The sequence below is a fragment of the Rhincodon typus genome, chromosome 8 (genome assembly GCF_021869965.1).
Source record: "Rhincodon typus isolate 14 chromosome 8, sRhiTyp1.1, whole genome shotgun sequence".
In the NCBI taxonomy this organism is placed as follows: Eukaryota; Metazoa; Chordata; class Chondrichthyes; order Orectolobiformes; family Rhincodontidae; genus Rhincodon; species Rhincodon typus.
In genome coordinates, this window is record NC_063339.1 from 55,188,540 (window position 1) to 55,208,097 (window position 19,558).

A 19,558-nucleotide genomic window follows, 5' to 3' on the forward strand; every position below is an offset into this window, starting at 1 on the left:
AGGAGCAGGAAGGCTGATGTTTTGGGTCTAGGCCCAAAACGTCAGCTTTCCTGCTCCTATGATGCTGCTTGGCCTGCTGTGTTCATCCAGCTGTACACCTTGTTATCCAAGACATGGCATGGCAAGGGTGGGGTGGGGGTTCTGTAGTCAAAATGGAGGACAGAGTTCATGGTTTAAGCTGTTCTCAATGTTGACTTCTAGAGGCTATAAAGTGCCTAAGTGGAAAATGAGATGCTGTTTCCCCAGCTCTACAAGCCAGCCCAATACAAGCAGGACAAGCAGCACCCCAGGAAGGGATAGGGGATTTAACAGAAGCAGTGCATCAGAGAGTAAGGTCCATATAGAAAGCAGCAGTAAAGAAAATAAAATTGAAGTGACTTTATCTGAATGTGTGAAGCATCCTCAGTAAGATAGATGTACTGTGGCACAAAGAGATAAATGGTTGGGATTCAACCAGCACAGCAGAACACAGTTAGAAGACATTTAAGGTTAAGAAATAAATTTCTAGAGAACACAACATGTTGAAAATAAAGACAGAATGGTAAAGTTGGAGGGTTATACTTGATAATAAAGGATGACATAAGGAAATCAGTGAGAAAGGATATTGGTTCAGAAAATGAAGAAATAGGATTCTGAAGGATGGAGATTAGAAATAACAAAGATCTGACAGAGATAAGGAAAAAGCACAGGTTACGGATGGAGGAAATCTAGGAAAGCAGTTCAGTAGTTTCTGTTCACAAATGTTGCTGCAATGATTCTTGTGCCGGTCAGAATGCTGTTTCTCCGTCGTCCTCCTCCAGATGCTTCTCCTGGTTGGAGAAGCATCACAGAAAATGGCTTTTTCCTCAAGATAGTCAGGGGCAGAGGTGAGCATAGTGGCCATCACTAAGGAGGTGCTGGGGAAGCTGAAAGATCTGAAGGCAGATAAATCACCTGGACCAGAGTTCTGAAGGAGATAGCTTTGGAGATTGAACAGGCATTGCTAGTGGTCTTTCAGGAATGACTAGAGGGAGGGAAGAGTCCCTGAGGACTGGAAAAAGGTGAATGCAACATCCCTGTTTACAAAGGGAGGGAGGCTGAAGACAAGAAACAATAGGCCAATTAGTCTGACCTTGGTCATTAGTAAGATTTTTGGGGCCACTATTAAAGATTAGATTGCTGATTCCAAGAATACTTGGAAGCACACGGTCAAATAGGGCTGAATCAGCATAGCTTTATCAATGGAAGGTCATACCTGACAGTTAAAGAGCAAGTTAGACAAAGAAGAACCATTGGACATGATCTATTTGGATCTCCATAATACCTTTGACAAGGTACCACGCAGGAGGCTGCTAAATAAGAGTCCATGGTGTTGGGGGCAAATTATTAGTATGGATAGGGAATTGGCTGACTGGCAGAAGGCACAGAGTGGGGATAAATGGGTCTCTTTCAGGATGGCAACCAGTGACTAGTGGAGTTCTGTGAGGGTCAGCATTGGGAACATAACTATTCACATTATACATTAACAATCTGGATGAAGGAACTGAGGGCATTATTGCTAAGTTTGCAGATGACATAAAGGTAGGTGGCAAGTAGTAGTATTAAGGAAGCAGGGAGGCTGCAGAAGGACAACTTTCTCAAGCTAGGAAAGTGGGCAAAGTAGCAGCAGATGGAATAGAATTTGGGAAAGATTATGCACTTTGATAGGAAGAACACGAGGCATAGAATATTTTCTAAAGGGGGAAAGGCTTCGGAAATCCACAGCACAAAGAGACTTGGCAGATCTAGTTCAGGATTCTCCTAAGGTTAACATGCAGGTTCAGTTAGCAGTTAGGAAAACAAATGCAATGTTAACATTAATTTCAAAAGGGGTAGAATACAAGAGCAGAGATGTACTGCTGGGGCTATATCAGCAGTGATTAGACAGCATTTGGAATATTCTGAGCAGTTTTGGGCCCTATACCCATGGAAGAAGGGGATTGGAGGGGGTCCTAAGGAGTTGAGGACTCTGGGTCTGTACTCGATGAGTTTAGAAGGATGAGGGGGGAGCTGATTGAAACATTTAAAGCATACTGAGAGGGCTACATAGAATGAATAAGGAAAAGATGTTTCAACTAGTAGGAGAGGCTAGGATCTGAGGGCACAGCAACAGAGTAAAGGAGTGACCATTTAGAACTGAGATGAGGAGGAATTTCTTCAGCCAGAGGGTTATGCATTTGTGGAACTCATTGCCATAGAGGGGTCTGGGGGCCAAGTCCAGTGTATTTAAGACAGAGATATGTTATTGATTAGTAAGGGGATCAAGGGTTACAGGGAGAAGGCAGGAGAATGGGGTTGAGAAACATCAGCCATGATCAAATGGTGGAGTTGACTTGATGGGCCAAATGGACTAATTCTGCTCCTATATCTTATAGTTTTATGGCCTTCTGCTGAGAACAGTGAAAGGTCCTTAGCTGGCGGTGGTCTGAAGGCTTCACTCTAACTTGTTTATAGTCCCAAGCCAGTTTGGCCACCTGGGAACAAATCACCTAATTGTTGGCAGGCAGGAGAACCTTTGTCATCTGTAATTGGTCCCTAGTCCACAAGCCATCCAAAGCTCTCTATTTACTCTGCTGTGACTCCTTATAATTTTGAATTCCTTTATCAAATATCCTCATTATCCTATCTTCTCTAAGGAAAACAAAATCCCAGTTTCTCCAATCTAGCCGTATAACTAAAGCCCTCATTCTTGGAACTATTCTGTTAAATCTTTTCTACACTAAGGTCTTTCCAAGGTCTTCACATCTTTCTGGAAGTGCCCAGAAATGTACATAATATTTCAGTTGTAGCCAAGCCTGTGTTTCCTAAAGGCCCATCTTTGCTTGCTTGCTTTCTTCTCTGTTCCTTGATATTTTAAAAACAACTTCCTCAACTTGCCCTGCCACTACAAACAAGTTGTGTATATATAACCAAGGCTTCTCTGCTCCTGAACCCACTTTAGTTTTGTATTGTTTATTTTATATTGTCTCTCCCTACCAAGTACTATTGTTATTACTTCCTATTACTTCACATTTCTTGCTTTAAATTTTATCTGCCTCATTTTTGCTCATTTCACTAGCTGACTCCCCTTGAAGTTGAAACTATCCTCTTCACAGTTCACCACACTTGCAAATTGTGTGTAATCTGCTAATTTTGAAATTGTGTCATGTATACCCAAATCAATACAGGAAGAACAGATCCAAAGACTGACCCTAAAGGAAGCAAGCTGTTAACACTTGCAAATCTCCAATCTTTTAGCATCATTTCTGCATGGAAGATTGGATGATTATGGCCAAAGCCTCTGCAAATTCCATGCACTGCATGGTCTGCAATAGTGCCCTGACAAAAGTATCTGGTACTGCAGCCTGTGCAAAGTCTTCAAGGCTTCTACATCATTGGTGCCAGCGGCATAACAGAACCCAATATTGTGGATCTTTTGCATAACACTCCATTCTGCATAAAATAGTGCATTTCTCAAGAGCTTAATTACAAATGGATTAAATCCATTTATCATCTGCAACATATAGTTTCTACACCACAAATATAAATCACTAAACTTTATCAGATGCCTTCAGACAATTAAAGTCGAGATGATCCAGGAGACTTTTTTTTCAAACTGTCAAAACTATATTAAGGAAGTCATTATATGAGACGAACACTTGATAAACTGGGAGCTCAGCTAAATTATTAAATTGCGTGCGTGTGCTTTCAAAATGTCCCCAATCAGTACCAAATATTGTGCAACCCACAATTCATCCTACCAATGATGGCTGTGCCTTCAGTGGCCCATGTTTCACCTCACATCCTCCAATTAATCCTTTCTCTTAACATTTGCTTCAAAAATCCCTGTTCTTTGGCTTGATATTTAGTTTCTTCCTTAAATCCGCGGAGAACTTTGGGAGGTACTGCATGGTTATAAATTTTGTATTAAAATATATAGTCTATAGACTGAAAATTTATAGGTTAACAAATGAAAGGAACAAGTCGATGCTTTACAATATGCCTGGAACCAAAAGTAAGCATGCCAGCCAGTATATTGCTAACTGGTACAACCACAATCATTACAAGTACAGTATGGATAAGTAAGCAGCAAAAGTGATTCCTGAGAAATGGCAAACAACTTTAAAATAATTTACTGTTGGTCACTGCCAGCCAAATGCAGGGACTACTATGCAGTGATTTCACTGGCAAAAACACCAATAAACAAGGTATTATTATGTCTAGAAAGAAAGCACTGTCCACAATATTCTTATTGGCTCTTCCTTTCCATTTTACAAAGAGCAGTGAAAAAGTTTCAAGGATGGTGTACGTCTTGCAAGGGAATTTGCAAGTGCTGGTATTCCCAAGCATTCTATGGAATGGAAATCAGGGATTTGGAAGATGCTGTCCAAAAAGAATATGAAGTATGTCACACGTTTTCAAACTTAGTAAGAGGCTGAAAGATCTGACAGAGAGGCTGTGCTGTTCCAGAATGTATTTCAGTTAAGCTCAGAGATTGCTTTTTTTTAGCTAACATGCAATGTAAAGATTTAAAGGCTGCAACACAAAAAAAAAATTATGCATATGGAAGTGCTCGATGCCACATCCACGAGAAGGATAATAGCCCTAGAATAGGACTTTTGATTAAACAGGTCAAATTTATGATGTTTTCTTTGCAGAAATTTTGCTGTAAGTATCATTTCTGGCAGTTGTTCTTGGACAAGACATATCATCAGTTGTATAAAGTGATTCTATGAGAATTGTGAGCACCAGCATCAATACTATTATATTGTTTATATTCAGCTGAGAAGGAGTCACTCAGCCACAGTTAAACATAGTAAATCATTTCTAACAAGAAGTTGCAATGGCATTCCCCTTGAAAAATTGAGATTTTATGAAGGTTAAATTCTGAGAAGAAATTACATTTAAACTTGGATAATTTGTAATCATCCAGAGTCCATGAAAATGATCAATTCTTTGTAAGAACTTGATCCATGATTTTGGCTTTCAACAGCAAAGCATTCAAGAAGGGATATACCTTTCTGCACTTACATCCAGAAACAAAAATGGAACGGAAGCAAAAGATCTGGATATGTTTAGTGAATGCATTTTGAAAAGATCAGTATGAAACAGAACTTCTTAATTGTAAACAGCTGCAGATGTTCTTTCCCGTTGGTAACTATCAATGGGATTCAATCAACTGGCTTAATTCAGGCTTTTTAAATACATAATATTGTTGGTAATTTAAACAGAAGTCAGAGAAATTAAAAGAATCGTTTCACTTTGAGATCTCCAATAATAGAACTTCAGCAAAACCAGCCAATGTGATGGCAATTAATTCCAAAAGTTTGGTGACTGTCTGGCTAAGAATGGAAGCGAAGGTTATAAAGGTGGTTACAGATCAAAAGTTCTCAATAAAGCCAAATAATTTTTACGTGCAGGCAATAAATGATGGATTTGCAGAACCCAACTGATCAGAGTTGAATTGTTGGTTTGCAAGGTTAGAGTTTTGCTTTGTTGCTCTGGAGGGTCAGACTGAGGTTTTACACAGCTATGAGGCACTGGATCTTTGAATTTTGACTAGCTGTTTAGCTGAGGAAAACAGATTATTAAGACTTGCACAAGATGTAAGCTAAAGTGGACTTTGCATTTTTCTATTTCCTTATTATGCTGTATTATGAAACCATTTTGAAAGTAGCTCTTCATTGCACAAGTGCATTACCATTTAAAGACTGAGTATAAACTATTAAACTCCTGTGGCATTGTTTGTAGACAAAATTATAAACAAAAATCATGCCTTCACCCCTTGCTCCTATCTATAGGTGCCTGCATGGTCCTCTACTCTGAAAAACACTACCTATAACTCGGTATCATGTTATTTCTGACTTTGTCCACCCCAGTCAAACACCGGCACCTCCAACATCATTGCTGAAATTCATGTTATGAAAGTTCTACTTTGCTTCCATGTCAGCCGGCGCAGTTATTCAATCCCCCAGTCTGGTTAGAACATTTTGTCTGGGTTTTGATTATAAAATTTGGTTAGGTTGAAGAGAAAAGTTGAAGCAAGCTGGTTTGGGATCACCCAGTGGAGTGGACCATTAGTTAAAGGACACTAAATGTTAGTAATCAAGTACTAATCAGAAGGTAGCAGCAACGTTGAATCAAATGGCAATTTTAGTGACCAAATGGTCACCATAGATCCAATATCTTGTATAGAATAGATTGATTGAAAAAAGCCATGTTACTTTCAATTTAAGCAGATTCAACCTACAAAATAATGCTTACTCCTTATAATCATTAAAATAAATAAACTATAATTGTAATAAATTATATCCAATAAGATATCATTAACGTGTTACAACTCATATTCAGAATAAATAACCAAAATTAGAATAGCTAATTAAAATAAATGGAAATGTGCAATATTATATGTTTTACATTGTAATCTTCAGAGGAAATATAAATTGCAAGGGCAGAAAGGCCACAGATTGGCTGTGTAAAACACTGTATTTATCATTTTTAGGAAGAAACATCTGAATTGTGAAAATTAGGAAAATAGTTATGTACTATCTACTGGATTCTAAATATATCTTTCTGGAATCCATGGGATGAATTCGAAAGTAGTACAGATGTGAATGTTGCTTTTGATGAAAAGGAATTGTCTGCTTTTGAAATTATATATTTATGCACCAGACCTATTTTCACAAGATGTTTTTGCATTGTATGTTCTATTATGTAATTCATAACATTACTGACTAGAACATAAACTTCAAGGCTTCATAATTTCAACTATTAGTTTCCACGTGATGGGTACAAAAAGAGGTTATAGAAAGTCCATGAACTTTCCAATGCAATTGTTTGAATGGATGCAGCTTTAGTTGATTACAAAACAAAGCACAGCATATTGCATTTGTATAGAACTTGCTCTTAACCTAAAATTAGGAATGTGATTTAATTAACTTTTAGAACATGACGACATTGAAAGTCTTTTGATCTCTTTTTAGACCATAACTGCTTCTTAAAAGCATACACTGATTCAACATCATTGGTGTAATCTTGATACACTGAACAATAAACTGCTCCTTGAGGTATGTATTAGGGAATCAATAAATTGGGCAGCTTTACCAGCCAACTCCTTTTTTCCATACTGCTTCCAGAGTATTCTGGGTAATATTAAAAAATAGTAATTTGTTGCTGTTTTAATATAACTGAAGGGAACTTTGCTATTTTAAAAATTGTGAGTAGGTCTCAACAAGCTGAATGATACTGACATGTTTGTCAAAGTGCATTATGAAGATCATAATCAATGTCAGTTCAAACATGGGCACTCAAGATCTTTGTGCTAACACCAAAACTAATAGTTTATAATAGTAGTAAGCTCAGTGCAACTGAAGCTTCTAGCACTTAGATCTTTCAACTAACTATACAACAGCATATTTTAGCTATTTGTAAGAATGAATAAACCTGTAGTTAGGATAATAAAGGTAGATTCAAACGTTAATAATTGTATTACTAAAAAAAAGCCTCATTAGAAATGTAAGGTACACACATTGAGAATAAAAAGCACAGTATGAAACATAGAATGGGATTTGAAAAAGGACTCCCTTTAAGAAACTAAGGCTAACAAGTTTGTTTTGTTCATCAGCTTTGAGTGTCATTGATAAGACCGAAAATCATGCTCGCAGCCTGGCTGGATGACAGCAAGGATTGCAGCACTATGGTTCACCAAGATATTCAAGTAAGTGAAACGTAGTAGCAGAGGACAGTGCAGTCAGGAGGATAGATGCCATGAGCTGAATTTTACTGGAGTTTATCTCCATGTCAATTTTTCTGGGTTTCATGGAAGGTTTCTCATGCCATCTTCCCAAACTTGCACGCCACAACACTGCCCCTCTCATCAGACAAAAGTACTCACCGCTCACAGGATGCTCTGTGCTGCAGCCATATTTTTAGTGGAAAAGTGCACCAAGTCAATCTCTGGAAGCAGCCTTACACGTTTACTAATATTTGGCCCAGACATTTTGGACAAAGGGTAATTAGCACCCCGTTTTGCCAATCGGGTCCTGGAGGTCCTGATGGAGGAGGTGGTGTAGAGGAGGGCCATATCATCATCCCCCAGGACTGTTAGAGGAGACATGACTCCAGACTTTGGCAACATTGGACCAATGTTGCCATTCAGTTCAGTGCTGTATCCACAGTCTAGAGGAATGCCCAGCAATGCCTTCTCCATTCTGAGGCTAAATGCCACCATCTTCTCTCTGCTATCTCACACTCCTCTCTGTTACTGCATCCAGCTGCCACCAAGGCTCATACGCAACTGCTCTCTCTATCACAAGCAACATCTTCTCCCACGAGTTTTCATCTACCCAAATCTCCACATTATGAACACTGCATTGTCTCTGACCTGCTTAGTCGCTCACTCAGGACAACTCACCACCTTTTCCCCACTTGCACCAGAACAGCACCCACAGCTTTCTGTCTTCTGCAGGTACATGTACATCAGTGGCTAACAGGGCAGCCCCAAGAGACATCTCCTACATCATCTCTAGTCTCCCAACCTGCCTTGTTCCCCTACAATATGCCTACCAATGTAACAGGTCCACAGAGGATGCCATATCCGTAGCCCTGCACTCATCCCCAGAATATCTGGACAACAAGGACACCTACATCAGACTCCTGCATATCAACTACAGCTCCACCTTCAACACCATTATTCCTTCCAAGGTCTCCAAATTTTGAGATCAGTCTGGTCTTGGCTCCACCCTCTGCACTGGATCCTCAGCTTTCTGACCCTTAGGCAGTAATCAATGAAGATAGACAACTGCACCTCCTTCACGATAACACTCAATACCGGAGCTCTCCAAGGATGTGTCCTCAGTCCCCTGATGTATTCCTGGTACACCCATGACTGTGTTGCCAAATTCCAAATGAACACCATCTACAAGCTTGCTGAAGACACCACCGTAGTGGGATGAATATCAAACAATGACGAGTCAGAATACAGAAACGAGATAAAGGGCTTGGTGACTTGGTGCAATGAGAACAACCTATCTCTCAATGTCAGCAAAACTAAAGAACTGATCATTGACTTCAGAAAAAAAGGAGAACATGCTCCCATTTACATCAACAGAGCTGAGGTTAAGAGGGTGGAGAGGTTCAAGTTCCTCAGAGTGATGATAACCAACAACCTGTCCTGGACTTCCCGCGTAGATATAACGGTCAAGAAGGCACAACGTCTTTTCTTTCTCAGGCGGCTCAGGAAATTTGGCATGTCCATAAAGGTCCCTCACCAACGTTTACAGATGTGCCATTGAAAGCACACTGTCTGGGTGCATGACAACCAGGTATGACAACTGCTCTGCCCAGGTCCATAAGAAACTACGAAGGTGGTCTGCACAACCCAGACCATCACTGAAGCCAACCTTCCATCCACGGACCCCATTTATACAGCTCGCTGCTGCAGAAATGCTTCCAACATCATCCAAGGCCCATCACACCCCAGTAATGACCTCCTACAACCTCTTCCATCAGGCAGAAGATACAGAAGCTTGAATACACGCACCAGCGAGTTCAGGAACAACTTTGTCCCAGCTGGTATTAGACTGATGGATGGACTGCCTAAGTTCAAATAATGCTGATCTTGCCTAGTGCATGCCTGTGTGACCTAACCTGTATGCCTCTGTCTAAGAGTTTTCTTACCCTATGATCGTGTATCCTTGCTTACTATGATCTGCCTGTATTGCTTGAAAACAAAGCTTTTCACTGTACTTAGGTACATGTGACAATAAATAAATCAAATCAATTCTGAGGAAGAAGCCACAGATCCTAAAGAGATTGAACCAGTAAAGTTGCTTCCTGCGCTTTGCAACACAGATACTGGCACCTCATGGGATATTTTAACTAGATTAGAGTTGGAAGCGCAGGCTATTAACCAAATTACTGCCATGTCTCTATAGCTGATCGAGGAAGAAATTTCCAAAGTCAATGGTACTCAAGACTATTAGAAATCAAGTATCTGCTCAGCCCCAGGCAGGAGAGGACCCAATTTTGTCTGCAATTTAGAACATAATTGAAATGCACAAAAAGACACAGGAACAGCAGGTAGATTTGCTGTGGGCACTAGCAAACTGATTCCAAGGTTGGATAATACTACCAAATTCTGACTCCGATATGCCAGCATCTGGCTGCTCCAATGGACAGGTTGGTGGCTAGCCAGTACCCTCAGTGCATGCTGGATATATGCATGGACCAGCACTTCATCACTCTAGCCATTAGTGCGCAGCACCAACTGTAAGGCAACAAGTGTGCGGGTACTGTGACATTACTCCTGGTGTCTGCTCCTCACAAGGAAACTTGGTGGTGCTAGTAGGCACATACAGACACCTAAGGTCTCCATTTAGGACATCCATGCTACTTCTATCTTGCCTGTCATTCTCTGCCTTGCCTCGGGACCAGACTAAAATCCCTAGGTTCACCTGACCAAATCTCCAAGGGCAACAGACTCCACTCTAGACCAAGTTCCATCCATCCCAGCCACAAAGCCTGGGACTGCGCTGACACATAGTGGGAAGGAAAGGAGGAAGAACAATTTCTGAGGGCACATAGGTGGCACAAGTGAAGTGTCAGTGCAAGTATGTTCCCACATTGTAATTAAAAGTCCAGATAAAGTTACATAGTCCGACTGACCATAGAGCTGTTCTCTCATTCAAGAGAGACGATTGGTGGTGGTTTAACCTGAGGATCACCACTCTCAAACAATGGGAGAGGTTGACAAGGATAGTCCTTCATGGCAACCTCAGCTAGTGCAGGAGGTGAACTCATGCTGTTGGCATTATTCGCCATTCACTAATGGTGCACAATATCTTACGGTCCAGGGTATAAAGTGAGCAGTTCTTGTACCTTGTGCAAACATGGAAGATGTGCTATTTTGGCAACCTAAGTCAATCATTCCAGTAAGGCGTTTTAGAAGGTTCCCCATGGTAGGCTGATGGAGAAAGTGAAGTTTCATGGGGTCCAGGGTGTACTAGCTAGATGGATAGAGAACCGGCTGGGCAACAGGAGACAGAGAGTTGTAGTGGAAGAGATTTTCTCAAAATGGAGAACGGTGACCAGTGGTGTTCCACAGGGATCCATGTTGGGACCACTGTTGTTTGTGATATACATAAATGATCTGGAGGAATGTATAGATGGTCTGATTAGCAAGTTTGCAGATGACACTAAGATTGGTGGAATAGCAGATAGTGAAGGAGACTGTCGGAGAATGCAGCAGAATATAGATGGATTGGAGAGTTGGGCGGAGAAATGGTAGATGGAGTTCAATCCAGGCAAATGCGAGGTGATGCATTTTGGAAGATCCAATTCAAGAGCGAACTATAAGGTAAATGGAAAAGCCCTGGGGAAAATTGATGCACAGAGAGATCTGGGTGTTCAGGTCCATTGTACCCTGAAAGTGGCAACGCAGGTCGATAGAGTGGTCAAGAAGGCACACGGCATGCTTTCATTCATCGGACGGAGTATTGAGTACAAGAGTTGGCAGGTCATGTTACAGTTGTATAGGACTTTGGTTCGACCACATTTGGAATACTGCGTACAGTTCTGGTCGCCATATTACCAAAAGGATGTGGATGCTTTGGAGAGGGTGCACAGGAGGTTCACCAGGATGTTGCCTGGTATGGAGAGCGCTAGCTATGAAGAGAGGTTGAGTAAATTAGGATTATCTACATTAGAAAAATGGAGGTTGAGGGGTGGACCTGATTGAGGTCTACAAAATCATGAGAGGTATAGACAGGGTGGATAGCAAGAAGCTTTTTTCCCCAGAGTGGGGGACTCAATTACTAGGGGTCATGATTTCAAGGTGAGAAGGGAAAAGTTTAAGGGAGATATGCGTGAAAAGTTCTTTATGCAGAGTGTGGGGGTGCCTGGAACGCGTTGCCAGCGGAGGTGGTAGAGGCGGGCACGATAGCGTCATTTAAGATGTATCTAGACAGATACATGAATGGGCAGGGAGCAGAGGGATACAGATCCTTGGAAAATAGGTGACAGGTTTAGATAAAGGATCTGGATCGATGCAGGCTTGGAAGGCCAAAGGGCCTGTTCCTGTGCTGTAATTTTCTTTGTTCTTACTACAATATATTGCTTGTGCACCACGCAGTGATTAATGGGATTTATTTCTGGTGTTGCATGATATGGTCAGGAGTGCTTGAGGCCAGGATTTGAACAGAACACAGGTCAATTTCAAACTTCACATACACTATTTAGTGCTCACAGATGTCTTTCACCTGTACAATGTGGGTGTCTGCTGCTGCTGTTGCCCATTGAAGGGTCTCACATTGCATGATCCTTCACAAAACAACTATCCAACTATCTTCAATTGCTTTATCAATGACTTTCCCTCCATCAGAAGGTCAGACATAGTGCTGTTCCTGATGATTGCACAATGTTCGGCACCATTCATGATTCCTCAGATTCTGAAGCAGTCTATTTTCAAATGCAACAGGATCTAGGCAAATATCCAGGCTTGGGCTGACAAATGGGAAGTAACATTTGTGCCAGACAAATGCCAGGCAATTACCATCTCCAATAAGAGATAATATAACCACCGTCCCATGACATCCAATGGTGTTACCATAATTGAATCCCCCACTATCAACATCTATGAGGTTACCAGAGACTCACCTTTACTGACCACATAAATACAGTGGCTAAAAAAGCAGGTCAGAGGCTAGGAATACTGTGGTGAGTAACTCACCTCCTGACTCCCCTAAAGACTGTCTGTCATCAAGAAGGCACAAGTCAGGAGTGTGATGGAATACTCCCCACTCACCTAGTTGGTCCAACATCACTCAAGAAGCTTGACACCATTCAAAGCAAAGAAGTCTATTTGATTGGCATCACAGCCACAAGCATCCACGCACCCCCTACCACCAATGCTCAGTTGTAGCAGCAGTGTATACCTTCTACAAGAGTCAATGCAGAAATGAACCAAGGCTCCTTAGACACCACCTTCCAAACCCATGACCACTTCCATCTAGAAGGACATTGGTACTGGGGAAAGGGGAACTGTACCTTTGGGATGGTCTTAACTTGAACTGTAGCATTGTGGCAAATTCAGTGAGTTGGGGAGGTGCAGGAAGGGTTCACATGAGGGACGATTTAGAAAGTTAATGTAAAATGTAATGGCAATAGTGCAGGTCAACATTTCAGGGAATGATATTCAGTGTGTGACAGAAAGTTGCAGAGCCTAATACATGAATATAGGAAAAAATGCCAGTTTAAAGGGTCTTTATCTGAGCACATGGAGGATTAAAGATTAGCTGCCTGACAGAAAACAGATATAATGCATAAATGGGTCTTTGTCTAATTGGCAGGATTTGTTTTTATTCGTTCGCAGGATAAGCTCATCACTAGCTAGACCAGAATTTATTGCCCAGAGGGCAGTTAAGAGTCAACTACACTACAATGGGTCTGGAGTCACACATAGGCAAGGCAGTTTCCTCCCCTAAATGGCATTACTGAATCAGACAGGTTTTTCCAACAGTTGGCAGTGGATTCATGGTCATCATCAGACTCTTGTTTCCAGATTATTATTGAATTCAAATTCCACCTTCTGCCATGGTGGGATTTGAACTCAGATTCCCCAGATCATTACTTGGGTGTCTGGACTAACAGCCCAATGACAATACCACTAGGCCATCACCCGCTCTTGTGGATATGCAGATTGGAATCCCACAGGGGTCTGAGCTGGGGTCTCAACATTTTACAGTTTACAATGACTTGAACAAGAGACATGAAGGTGTGGTAGCTAAATTTGCAGATGATGTCAATATAGGCAGGAAGAATGCTGTGGAGGAGGTTACAGACAGAGAAAGACAGATTGAATGATTGAATAAGTAGACAAAAACTGGCAGATGGAGTATCATTTGAGAAAATGCTGTTCACTTTGCCAGAAAGAATTTTTTTAAAAAAGCAGAGTATTATGTAAATAGAAAAGTTATTGGATGTGATGCACATCAGTGCGAATAAAGCACTTAATGGTGTAAAAGCGGGTGTATATTTCACATACCTGTTAGGGGGCAAGGCACTGGATGGATAGAGGATTGGGTGACTGGCAGAATGCACAGAGTAGGGATAAACGGGTCTTTTGCAGGATGGCAGCTGGTGACTAGTGGAGTTTCGTAAAGGTCCGTGTTAGAACCACAACTATTCACGCTTATATTAATGATCTGGAAGAAGGAACTGGAGCCATTGTTGCTAAGTTTGCAGATGACACAAAGATAGGTGGAGGTACAGATATTGTTGAGGCAAAGGAGAGGCTGCAGAAGGACATGGACAGGCTAGAAGAGGTGGCAAAGAAGCAAAGTGTTAGGTTATATAATTTGGTAGGAAGAATAGAGATGAAGGTAAACAGGAAAAGGATTCAGAAATCTGAATGATAAAAGGGACTTGGGAGTCCTAGTTCAGGGTTCTCTTAATATTAAGATGCAGATTCGGTTGGCACTTGCACAGGCAAATTTATTGTTAGCATTCATTTCAAAAGGGCTAGAACACAAGAGCAGAGATGTACTGCTGAGGCTGTATAAGGCTTTGATCAGACCGCATTCGGAATATTGAGAGCAGTTTTGGGCCCCATACATTCCCCTTGGAGGAGATTAAGAAGAATGAACAAAAACAGAAGTTGCTGGAAAAGCTCAGCAGGTCTAGCAGCATCTGTGAAGAGAAATCATAGTTAATGTTTTGGGTCCGGGGACCCTTCCTCAGAACAGTTCTGAGGAAGGGTCACTGGACCCAAAACGTTAACTCTGATGTTTTCTTCACACCTGTGGCCAGACCTGCTGAGCTTTTCTAGCAACTTCTGATTTTGTTCCTGATTTACAGCATCCACAGTTCTTTCGGTTTTTATTCAGCAGAATGATCCTGGGGATGAAGCGTTTGTTATAGGAGGAGTTGATGGCCCTGGGTCTGCACTTGGAGTTTTGAAGGATAACAGGGGGCATCTCATTGAAACTTACAGAATAATGAGAGGCCTGGATACAATGGATGTGGAGAAGATATTTCCATTAGTAGCAGAGACCAGAACCCGAGGGCACAGAGTGAAGGGATGAAGGACAACCTTCAGAACTGAGATCTGGGGGAATTTCTTCGGTCAGAAGGTGGCTAATCTGAATTCATGGCTACAGAGGGCTGTGGAGGGCAAGCCGTTTTTAGACAGAGATAGCTCAGTTTTTGATTGGTAAGGGAATCAGTGAGAAGGCAGGAGAATGGGATTGAGAAACATATCAGCCATGATTGAGTGGCAGGGCAGACACTATTGGCTGAACAGCCTAACTCTGTTCCTATATGTTATGGATTATGGCTGTGGAGGCCAAACTATTTTGATTGTTTCATCAGTTTTCCAAAGATCATCAGAAAATCTAGTCACTTGTTAATCCATTTGGAATTCAGGATATTTACTGTGCTCCCTAATCATGTTCTCTGATATGGCTATTTTAAATATTTAAGCAGAGATAGTAGGAACTGCAGATGCTGGAGAATCCGAGACAACAAGGTGCAGGGCTGGATGAACACAGCAGGCCAAGCAGCATCACAGGAGCTAAGCGTTGGATTTCCTCTGGTCCTACTCCACAATTGCAGGGTAAGGTATTGGACTTCTCCTTGCACAAAATTTGTATTCCTGAATCAATCCAATTGCCTTGGGTTTGAAGTATTTATGTATTCTGGCCTCACATTCGGCATTTACAGAGTTATTAGGAGAAACATCATCACCATGGTGCCTTTCCACAGATTAAATGGACTTACATTTCTTCGAGTTGAAACTTCCAGTTTTCCCCTGCTAATTTTTTTTCACCTATTTGTTTAATTGTCATTGTCTCCCAGAAACTGACATTAAAATTTAACTCTCCCTTGTGGCCTTTAGCAAAATCCTTGGCAACAGATATGAAAGCCATTCTGAAGGAGGGTCACTGGACCGGAAATTCTGCTTTCTCTCCACAGAGGCTACCAGAGCTGCTGTGTTATTCCAGCAATTTCTGTTTTTGTTTCTGATTTGCAGCATTCACAGTTCTTTAATTTGTTTTGTTCAGATATAAAAGCACTTTTCACACACAGCACACTACAAGATCATGAATGATGGAAGCCTTCAAAAATGAGATAACGAGACTCTAAGTACAGTATGTTCCTGTTAGGCTGAAGGGCAAGGCTGGTTGATGTAGGGAATTCTGGATGACTAAGAGAAGGAAGCATGTGTCAGGAATACACAGCAGAAATTGAGTGATTCCCTAGAAGAGTATAAAGGAAGAAGGAGCATACTTAAGAGGGAAATCAGGAGGGAAAAAAGAGACATGACAGTTTTGGCGAATAGGATTAAGCAAATACATTAAGGACAAAAGGGTAACAAGGGACAGAATAGGGCCCCTTAAGGATCAGCAAGGCCACCGATGTGGGGAACCGCAGGAGATGGAGGAGGTACTAAACGAGTATGTTGCAGTGTTTACTGTGGAGAAGGACATTAATGATATGGAACGTATGGAAATAAATAGAGACCTCTTGAAAAATGTCTATATTACAGAGGAGGTGGTACCGGACGTCTTAAAATGCATTTAGGTGCATAAATCGCCAGGACATGATCAGGTGTACCTTAGAACTCTATGGGAAGATGAGGAAATGATTGCTGGGCTCCTTGCTGAGTTGTATATCAGCGATAGCCACAGGTGAGGCACTGGAAGACTGGAGGTTGGCTAACATGGTGCCACTATTTAAGAAAGTTGGTAAGGAAAAGGCAGGGAACTACAGATCAGTGAGCCTGACATCAGTGGTGAGCAAGTTGTTGGAGGGAACCCTGAGGGACAGGATTTACATGTATTTGGAAGGGCAAGGACTAATTGGGGATAGTCAACATGGCTTTATGCGTGGGAAATTGTGTCTCACTAAATTAATTGAGTTTTTTGAAGAAGTAACGAAGAGGATTGATGAGGGCAGAGTAGTGGATGTGATCTATGTGGACTTCAGTAAGGCATTTGACAAGGTTCCTCATGGTAGACTAAGGTTAGATCACACGAAATAGAGGGAGAACTAGCCATTTGGATATAGAAGTAGCTCGAAGGTAGAAGACACAAGGCAGTGGTGGAGGGTTGCTTTTCAGTCTGGAGGCCTGTGACCAACGGTGTGCCACAGTATTGATGCTGGGTCCACTGATTTTCATCATTTATATAAATGATTCGGATGTGAACATAGTACGTGTGGTTAGTAAGTTTGCAGATGACACCAAAATTGGAGATGTAATGGTGAGAGAAGATTACCTCAGAGTACAACAGGTTTTTGATCAGATGGGCCAAAGGGCTGAGGAGTGACAAATGGAGTTTAATTTAGATAAATGTGAGGTAATGCATTTTGGAAAGGCACTTAATAGTAAGGTCCTGGGGAGTGTTGCTGAACAAAGAGACCTTGGACTGCAGGTTCATAATTACTTGGAGTCGTAGGTAGATAGGATAGTGAAGGCGATGTTTGGTACGCTTGCCTTTATTGGTCAGTGCTTGGAGTATAGGAATTGGGAGGTCATGTTGCAGCTGTACAGGACATTGGTTAGGCCATTACTGAAATACTGCATGCAATTCTGGTCTCCCCATTATAGGAAGGATATTGTGAAACTTGGAGGGTTCAGAGAAGATTTACAAGATGTTGCCAGGGTTTGAGGGTTTGAGCTATAGGGAGAGCCTGAATACACTGAGGCTATTTTCTGTGGAGCATCAGACGCTGAGACGTGACCTTACAGAGGTTCATAAAATCATGAGGGGCATAGATGGGTAAATAGACAAGGTCCTTTCCATGGGGTGGGGAGTCCAAAACTAATGGACATAGGTTTAAGGTAAGAGGGGAAAGATTTAGAAAAAGACCTAAGGGTCAACTTTTTCACACACAGAGTAGTGTGTGCATGTATGGAATGAGCTGCCAGAGGAAGCAGTGGAGTCTGGTACAATTACAACATTTAAAAGGCATCTGGATGGGTATATGAATAGGAAGGGTTAAGAGGGATATTGGAAAAATGCTGGCAAATGGGACTAGATTAATTTAGGATATCTCATTGGCATGGACAGGTTGGACCGAAGGTTCTGTTTCTGTATTGTATATCTCAACGACAAAATGTGCATTTTAAAATATTTCCCTCATTTGCATGTTATCATTAACTGCCTGTTGCAAGAGGTCATATTTATTTTGTGATTGCCATTTTCAGCAGAATTTTGGTCAACCACATTCTGTGCATTCCACACCAGGCAGCTCATGATACATTTAAATTTAGGAACTGTAAATTTCATACTCTTCAGAATACATGCTTTTAAATCATTCCTGCGTGAAAATGTCAAAGCTTATTAAAAAACCTTGTATATTCAACTGCATTGGCCTTACAATCCTCAAAACATATGACAATTACGTTTTAAACTGAATACATCACAAATCATATTCATGTTAATATTGAAATGACTTATGACAGTATATTGCATGGCATTTAAAATGGCTCTGTTTACACATGGGCAATTTATCTCTCATATGCAGCTGCCTAGCTATCCCTTTAGTCCAATCTATATGTTTCTGGTATTACTTGACTGAACCCAGTTTCTCCATGCTCTGCATCATTTTAAAACCTTGTACTTAAATGGCCAAACTGTTTATTGATTTTAAACTTGGCAGCTGTGCAGAGATAATGTGATAGCAATTTATACTGCATCATTGTTTTTCAAAACTTGCATTCTAATAAAGAGACAAATGGGGTTTTGATTTTTAGTGCTATGTGATGTTGAGATGTTTTATTTTAAGCAAGAGTCAGAAACTTATTGCAATTGTGATCAAATAACAACCTAAGAATTCATGTGACTTAAGCTAAATGACTCAAGCTACCTGGTAAGAGTGAGATAATTGCTGCTTATTTTTGACTGGAATTTTTATGACCCACATACCAGTGATCAGAAACAGGATGCGTTAAGAAGAATGGATCCACTTTAGCAGAGCATAATTTCTAGTTTGTGGAAGTCTTCAGGTCAACAGAGCAGCAACGATATCCTAAACTGTTTTAGTTCAATAGATGGGGCTGAGAAAAACAAACTCTTTTTCTTCTCCGACTTCAGTCGGACATGTTAATGTTACCTGCCTCTACCAAAAATGAAACAGACAGATCCTGAAATGAGAGCGCTTTAATTTAAAAGAAAATGTACTACGTGAGGGAAGGGAGACCACCTCATAAAGCAAACAATGAGCAATAGGCAGTATTCCGTCAGGTGGCATTTTTACCTGATTATTGTAACAAAGTTTTACAAGTGGTTCACAAAATTCCAAACATAAATTTCTAAGGTATTAAGAAAATGCAAGCTGAACTACTAAAACACTGATATAGGCCTGAAATATATGAAGAGGTGGTTAAATTTTGCCAGGCATTCCAAATGTGTGAGGTAGTGGTACCAGTCAGCAGTAAGCCTGCCTTTAAATTTTACTACCAGCTTTTGAAGAACAATTTAGATTGCATCAGACCCCCGCCTGAAACCATGGGTGGGAATTTACTCCTTTTAAACAATTATTTTATTAGTGATCTTTCAAC

General features: G+C 41.1%; 1 protein-coding gene across 1 annotated transcript in view; it reads right to left on the bottom strand.

Annotated features, from left to right (window-relative positions):
- Positions 1-19,558, bottom strand: part of LOC109927256 (neuronal PAS domain-containing protein 3) — a 1,144,266-nt gene that overhangs the window by 439,449 nt on the left and 685,259 nt on the right. The gene's annotated exons all lie outside the window — the stretch shown is intronic.